Here is an 8,064-nt window from a genome sequence, read left to right as displayed (position 1 = left end):
CAATAGCTTTGAAAGGAAGTCTGTATTTATACATATTTAATAAAATAGAATATGTTTCTGCAGCAGTGGGTCTTTACATAAATCTGATACAAGCAAAAGTTACTTTAAATATATTTTTATCATGTTTAATACAAATGATGATACTTCCGATCGAGATCAGTTTCATGTTTTACATTTTACTGCAAGAAATGTACATTAGCATATAAGTTAAATGCTTTGAATTTCATCCTGTTCGAAGCCTACAATGCATATGTATATGGAATCGTACATGTAGCTAAACATATATATTGTTTTACCTTGAATGCCTCATTTGTTCTTGCTTATTAAACAAAACTATTTAATGACTTATGGATACGATTCAGTAAACAAATAAAAAGATTTTTTTTTATTGTATAGGACACAACAGGTCTTCTTCTTTTTTCTTTTTTTTGGAACAATGTAAAACGATAGAAGATAGGTTTCCAATATTATTCAATCGTCATAACTTTTATGTCTATCTGTAATATTTTGGCACGTGAGGATCTTCCGGTCATATGCAGTGTTCATATAAAATCAATACTCCGGAAGACGAATCATTCAATTCAATATTTTTAATATAGAATTCAGTCAAATGGTAAAAGGACAATGTCACGATCATTGAGACATCCCGGAAGGGTGTGCATTGTATTAAAGGAAACAAGACAAAAATCCAATTGAATACATTGAATACAAAAATAATGAAAAAGGATGTGCAAAAGTTATATTAAATGAATGTTTCATTCATATTGTATTTTGAAGTCAGATTAATATTGAAAAAGCATTAATCTCTAGTGGACGATCTTACAACAATAAAATAAACAGCATATAACTTATATATTGAAAGCTATATCTAAATAAAGTATTATCTTTGAAATGATAAAAGGTTGCATTTGAATTATATCTTTGATGAACAAAACAAAAATTACTCAAATAAAGATATGATCAATAAAACCTACTAATGGTTCGCTTACATAGGATACAAATCAACTAGTAGCAATGACTTTGAAATGGAGAAACTAACATTTAAACGTAATGCTCTGTTTCTTTTCTTTTGTTTTTTATGTGAATGAATTGATTTTGTTTTAGAAATTGAGAAAATACATCATTTCTGTTCAATTACGGACGTAATCATAAATTGACAGCTTTATAACACACACTCATTTGTCAATCTTAGTTTACAGATAGAATCTAAGTGGAACAAAAACATATCATATTCAAGAAACAACGACTCTGCAAACCTTATGATTCAAAAGCTTTGTATTATCAGCATCAAAACAAAAAGGTCAATTCATCTAAAATATTGAACTTTGTAAAACATAGTTTGTAAAATTAGAAGCAAAGGACTCATTCCGAAAACATGTTTCAATTCTTTTATCAAAAATTATTTAGTTTTGTTTGTAAATGGAATTGCGAAGCCCGTATGACTTAACACGTAATTAGATACATATGATAAAAAATTAGTGCAAACGATACAATGATTATATCGAGCTGACCAACAATCAAACAAGCGACCTAACTGTTTGTGTATTTACTCGATCATTATAATTATGCTTTGGTATTACATGATATTTGTTTCAATAATCTCATCCTCATTTTACTCTTTCAAAACATCGCCAGATTCGATCTTTCATAGATGTTTTTATAACTTTCCTTGATTTACACGAAGGCTGTCACCCGTGGAAGGAGCTGCTTGGCCGTACGAGTGGAAAATGCCTGTACCAAGTCAGGAATATGACAGTAGTTATCCATTCGTTTGATGTGTTTGAGCTTTTGATTTTGCCATTTGATTAGGGATTTTCCTTGAATTTTCCTGGGAGTTCAGTATTTTTGTGATTTTACTTTTTGCATCGCTCACTGCCATGTTTAATTTGATCAGGATTTACAAATGTTCATTTAAAGTCGTCATCAATAATTGTTGCGCCCCTTCCTAAATAGGACGTCATAGCGTATTATCCTATATATACGTACAGAAGGTATGGCAAAGTTACTGTTACAAATATACGCTTGTTACAAACACACTTGTCCATTACCCGCATTGAATTTAAAAATTAAAACATCTCTTCAAAATTAGTACTAGGTTTTGGATTTTCAAAAACGTTGGTCCCGAGCATCACCAGGGGCAGTAAAATAGATACTTTTTATACTATCAAATCGTATGATAAATATATGAATAAGTTATTTTATCTAATTTTGTTTTGAATATTCGTTTTGTTGAGGACATAAATAAATTAGTCTTCCATTTAACGCAAAATTTGCGAAACTTCACGAATATTTTCATGCTAAGAACTTTATCATAACAGGGGGAACATGTAGGCCCGGGTAACACCTACATGTTCCTCTGGTTTAATTTTTCTTATACGTATACAATTTAATAGGCAGGGGTCCATGCATGAAATGTCAAGGTCTATGTGAAATTCACCATTGCAATTTATGTTTAGCATATATCATGTATGTTGAATATGACTAGTTGGATGTATCATTAATACAGTCGACAACAAAACCCGAGGCATACTTGTGCACTGTTGTCTGTTTCTGGTAGATCTTAGCAATAGGAATAGTCAAAACTTTTAAAAAGCCATGGTAATATTTCTAGCCTGAATGTAAATAAGTAAATCATGATGAAAGCCAGTAGAAAATGTTTGGACAGTGATTTTTTTCAATAACACCGTCTGCAGTCTCTCTTTGCAGTATTTTTTATGAGATTTTATGAAAATTGTAAGGTCCTAATAGAAACTGCAGTAAAGTTTATGCGGGAAATAATTTTTAATTAGAAACAGAGGATTAACCTTAGGACGAATTGACATATTGACATGTACAACAATTAAGAGTTGTAAATAATGTCAAAGTCATTCCCAAAAATCTTCAAGTACATATCTGTTTACAAGCATTCATACATGAATGATAATTTTCAACCTTTTTCAGATTTTCATGTTTTATCCGTTTTAGAAAAAAGTTTGGTAGCTTTATTTTACGCTTGTTACAAACACACTTGTCCAATTTTCTTAGATGGTTTTGCATCATCCTTATAATAACATGTGAACAACATATTATGTGTTACATACATGCTTTGTCACGTTATCAATTACCGCTGTCAAAACTCACAAATGACTTCCCATGCTGACAATACCGGAAACTATAATATTCATTTATAAAAGGTTGATGCCCAAAGGGCCAAGTGAGCTTTTCTCGTCAGTTGACGTCCATACAGAAATATGATCAGGAAGACAAGATATACAATTAAGACAATATGGAGGAAATCGTCCGATGACTCCTTATTGGAGTTATTGCCCTATAATGACGATTTTTTCCATGAATTCTATTCTCGTCTTCAATGTTGGAAAGTGTCCTTTGCTGAATATGCACCAATACCAAGGTGAGCGACACAGGCTCTTTAGAACCTCTAGTTACATTTGTTTTATTCATTGTCATAAAACGAAAAATCCCACAATATCTTCTTACATCACTCTTCTGGTTGTCACTTTCACTCTAATTGATCTGTATCAAATTTTATATATTGTTTTAAAATTTGAATTTTTAAATTCATATGAATCAAGAGAATGTAATTCTACTGTTAACTTAAATATTTTATTGGCAACATCTGAAGAACTATGTGGTACGTGTGTGTAAATCTATTGTGTTTGAAAGTAATCGTACATTGTGATTTGTGTTGAAATAAAATGTCACTTGACATTAATGGAAACTTACCTACTGCTGTTGTTACAAACCCCTTCAGTAAAATGTCTTTGGGCGGAATTTCTTATTCCACAAATAAGTATAACGATCATTTGAAACTTCATTTTAAATCGATAACTGAGTAAACTTCAACGAAAGTACCAATATACAACTGGCTATGAAACGTAAGGAAGAATTCGAACAATATCATTTGTTGTAGAATTTATGTCGAATGACTTCAAAATTATTTCATATACATTGAAACCGGACAGAAGGGATGTTCTCACGTTTATATCGCTTGTTAAAAAAGTGTTGTACTATTAAATCATAAAAATCGCCTTTCAATTTATTTGTTAAACCATGAGCAAACATGTTGAAATATTGAAGAGTAAAACAGTTTTTACGAAGTATTGCATAATATCTTTTACCAACATATTCATTACTGTACGTATCATGCGTTGAAGCGTAAACCTTTGCTCTATGTTAAATGTGTATTTGCTTTGTGTTAAAGGACTTGCTGTGATATGAGATTTGCCACAGCTTGTTAAAAAATCCGCGTCTTTGTTTTTAGTAGTAAAGAAAGCGTATAGGGATTAGTGGCATCAGTTATATTTAATCTACCATGTCCTTACTTTTCCTGGGGAATGTCGCTTTATATAGTCTAATTAATGCCATAGTTGTAGACATTTTTATACGTTTATTTGGTCTTTACAGATAGAGATCCAAGTAGAATATCTACATGTATATTCCTGTAATTGATGTACACGTAAAACATGTTAATTGTAAAAACAATGACTGCTGAACTCTGAAATGACTGAAACATTTTAATGACTTTAACTGAATGGAATAAGGATGAGATTGTAAACATTGCAAAACTTAGTCAATGATGATTGCGTTGGTAATGATCATAGTTACTGTATATCAGTCAAATCACAGTCGGTGAAACTACAATTCTATCGGCAAGGTATCGACAAAAGGGTCGATTTATTTGAACAGGTACTAATATCTTTGAAAGGAAAACTGTTCATTCTTAAACAAGACCATCCGAAGATAACTAAAATTGAAAATGTTAGGTGTGAATACATAACACCTATGTTATTACAACATTGTTTGAAAATGGAACTTTCAATATTAAGCTCGAATGTTTTGAATAGAAAGGGCATAACAAACACAATTGCGAAGACAATGATCACTTAAGCAATTATTTTCTCAAAGATTTGAAAGAGAATCAGAAACAAATGGATTGATAACTTCTGAAGTGGAAACTTTTTTCTGTAATTAGATAATACTGTTGACACAGAGATATACGTTGTCTTTTTGTAATTTGAAAGTAAAATGCAAATGTTGAAATTAAAATAGCAAGCAATACTTTTAGTACGTAAAATATGCAAAATATTAGTTTTATGACTGAAGGTACAGAGACAAATAATTTTCCTGGAAATAAGATACAAAATGTATGCCATTGGTATTACAAATGCATTCCAAATATCAATCATTTATCATGGTAGTTCCCCTTAATCTGACAAAGAAACAACCTTAAAACTGTTAACTATGTAAGCGTTTCAAAGTCGATAGACCATGACTGATGTGGCAGGGCAAATTGATCACAATGGAAATGAGATGTGTCAATGCTTATATAACTGCATCCGAAATATCAAAGACAAATGGTACCCCTGAAACTAACCTGATCACACACTTTAACATGAAATTTAAACAAAAGTTTCAAAGTCAATTGGTCATGACTGAGGGGGTTGGGGCAAACAAATGTCCATGGAAATGAGATATGCCAATACTTGTACAACTGCACACCTAATATCATTGACTTAAGTGATTTTCTATCAACGTACCTAGTCATATAAAAGTGTGCAATGCAAAATATAAGTATTGACAGAAGGTTAGACTGTTAATATTCAAATCTTTAGTTGTTTTTATCTTTTATTGACTGTTGTTTATCTATTTATCTTTCTTTGGTCAAGATACATTGTATTTTTCTATATTTCCTCGTCAATGATTTTGCTTGCACCCATGTGATCTTCCCTCCTTTGAATGCTTAAAAATTGAAATTTTATCATAAATATATTCTTCAAATCATGCTAGTGGCAAAGCGCACAAGTTTTTGGTTGTAACTGTAGGGACTGGCTGTTCAGTAGCAACTGCAATGTTCGAGTGGTAGTAATGAAACGCAAGATTTCAATTTCAGTGTGGAAGTAATATAAGTAAGATAACAAAAATACAGAACTCCAAGGAAGATTCATAACGGAAAGTTACTTATCAAAGAGCAAAATCAAAAGCTCAAACTTATCAAACGAATGGAAAACAACTGTCATATCCCTGACTTGGTACAGGCATTTCCTTGTATAGATAGGTGGATTAAACCTTGTTTTATAGCTAGCTAAACCTCTCACTTGTATGACAGTCGCATAAAATGATATTATATTGACAACAATGTGTGAACAAAGCAAACAGACATAAAAGGTAAAAGTGTCGAAAATAGGGTACAGCAGTCAACATTGTTTTATTATCCTAATCACTATAAAAACAAACAAATGTATCAACAACGAAAAACAAAATGGCACATAGACAAACCACATAAGCAAATTGAAAAACAAGAATACAAAAATTTACCACAGCACAGTAACACAATGACGGGATGTATGAGTACCGAGCAATGCCAAAGGGATATTACCAAAAACTGACTAAGCAGTTAAGGTAATAATTTACAAATAAAAGAACACTATACCACGTAATTAAGATGATATTCAACGTCATTACCTAGAATCTATACTTCAAGACCATCATGTATTATTTGTGAAGTTGATACGGAATATTTGTCAACAAGGTCTTGGTATCTTCCGATGAACCTTTTTAGAAAAAGGACGAGACGTTCTTTGACATAACCCTGGTTCGTTAACTTTCTGCTCAGACACTGGTGACGTTTTATAAAGTCTGAGTAGCAGCTGCAAGCTATTTATTTCCAAATGAGTTGGGTAATGTATATCCCATATGCAGGTGAAGATGGTATAAGACTATACCTATGCATGTACGAGTCATGCTCCTGTTAAAGCAGCATCCTTTATAGTTTGAAAAATAATCAAGTCACAACTTTGGAACATCCTCTAAAGATTGATTTACTGTTTGATAGTTGGTGTTTTATGCTGCTTTCAGAACAGTTGGTTCTATCATTGCAGCCAGTGTTTATTGGCAGAGGAAGCCTGATTACCCGACCACAATGAAATACATGAAGACTTTATACGAGTTGGTTTGTCTGTGGATATACTTTCACCGGGAAGTATGAAAGCTGAGTATGTATAAATATATGAGTATCTTTCCATAAAACAAATAACCATAGTATCTTAGGTTAATTTTGCCAGAGGGAATTGGATCTTGATTTCTTAATGATATATAAATTTCAAAAGGAAATTTTAAGAAATGCATGATTTTAATATTACCAGTGTCAATTTACTTACTAATGCTTTCCTCGCACACTAGATGTTCACAGTAAAAAGACGTTTATTTATACAAGTTGTAATTACCGATTCATAACAGCTGATCGAAATAAATACGCAATTATAGAGTATTGATTTGATATAAAAACGAGGATAAGCATTAGAAGAATTAAAAAAATATGGTTAAGAAACAAGGCTTTGTCCAGCATTATACACGTTTTATGCTGAGTTCCGTCATCATTTTCATTTCAAGAAAATCTGCTGTCAGTGTTGTTGTCTTTATACTGCAATATAAAATCATTTTATATCCTTTTAGTGATATACGTTTTAAAAACGTTTTTGCTTTATCACCCTCTACTGCTAAGTCATTTTTACTTTCAGGGATATTTATGAAATCCACGTTCTTAAGTGGATGCATTATTTATACTTTAGAATTATAAACAATTATTTTTAGCAAAACTATTCAATTGATTGATAGAAGAAAGACAATTCAGTCTGTATTCGATTGTAACTTCTTAATAATAATATAGGTGTCTCATGTCCGTTCTGAAGTATAACATTTATTGTGTAAATTGTTTGGGGACATTTTAGCCTAGGACAAGATTTTTGTAAGTTTGATGATCATATTAAATTTTACAACTTTTCTCTTTAGAAAAGGAAACATTATTATAAATGTATTAGGCAACATCATTATAATGATTGACATGAAATATCAAAACTCGTAGTTGTTGATTTTGCTGTACAATAAATGTGTTCAAATAAAAAAACTCACCAAAGATACATGGATTAATATGTTGAAAACCAGACGTGCAATTCATTTACATAGGACTCACTTGTGGCGCTTGAATAATTAAACTTTAGTGCCTCGAATAATTTTAACAGATTATCAACAAAAAAATTGCAAAAAATGACGAATGTATGATATTCT

This window comes from Mytilus californianus, unplaced genomic scaffold, assembly GCF_021869535.1.
Source record: "Mytilus californianus isolate M0D057914Y unplaced genomic scaffold, xbMytCali1.0.p SCAF_7, whole genome shotgun sequence".
Classification (NCBI taxonomy): domain Eukaryota; kingdom Metazoa; phylum Mollusca; class Bivalvia; order Mytilida; family Mytilidae; genus Mytilus; species Mytilus californianus.
The sequence above is the reverse complement of the archived record's forward strand: the minus strand, read 5'-3'. Positions refer to the sequence as shown.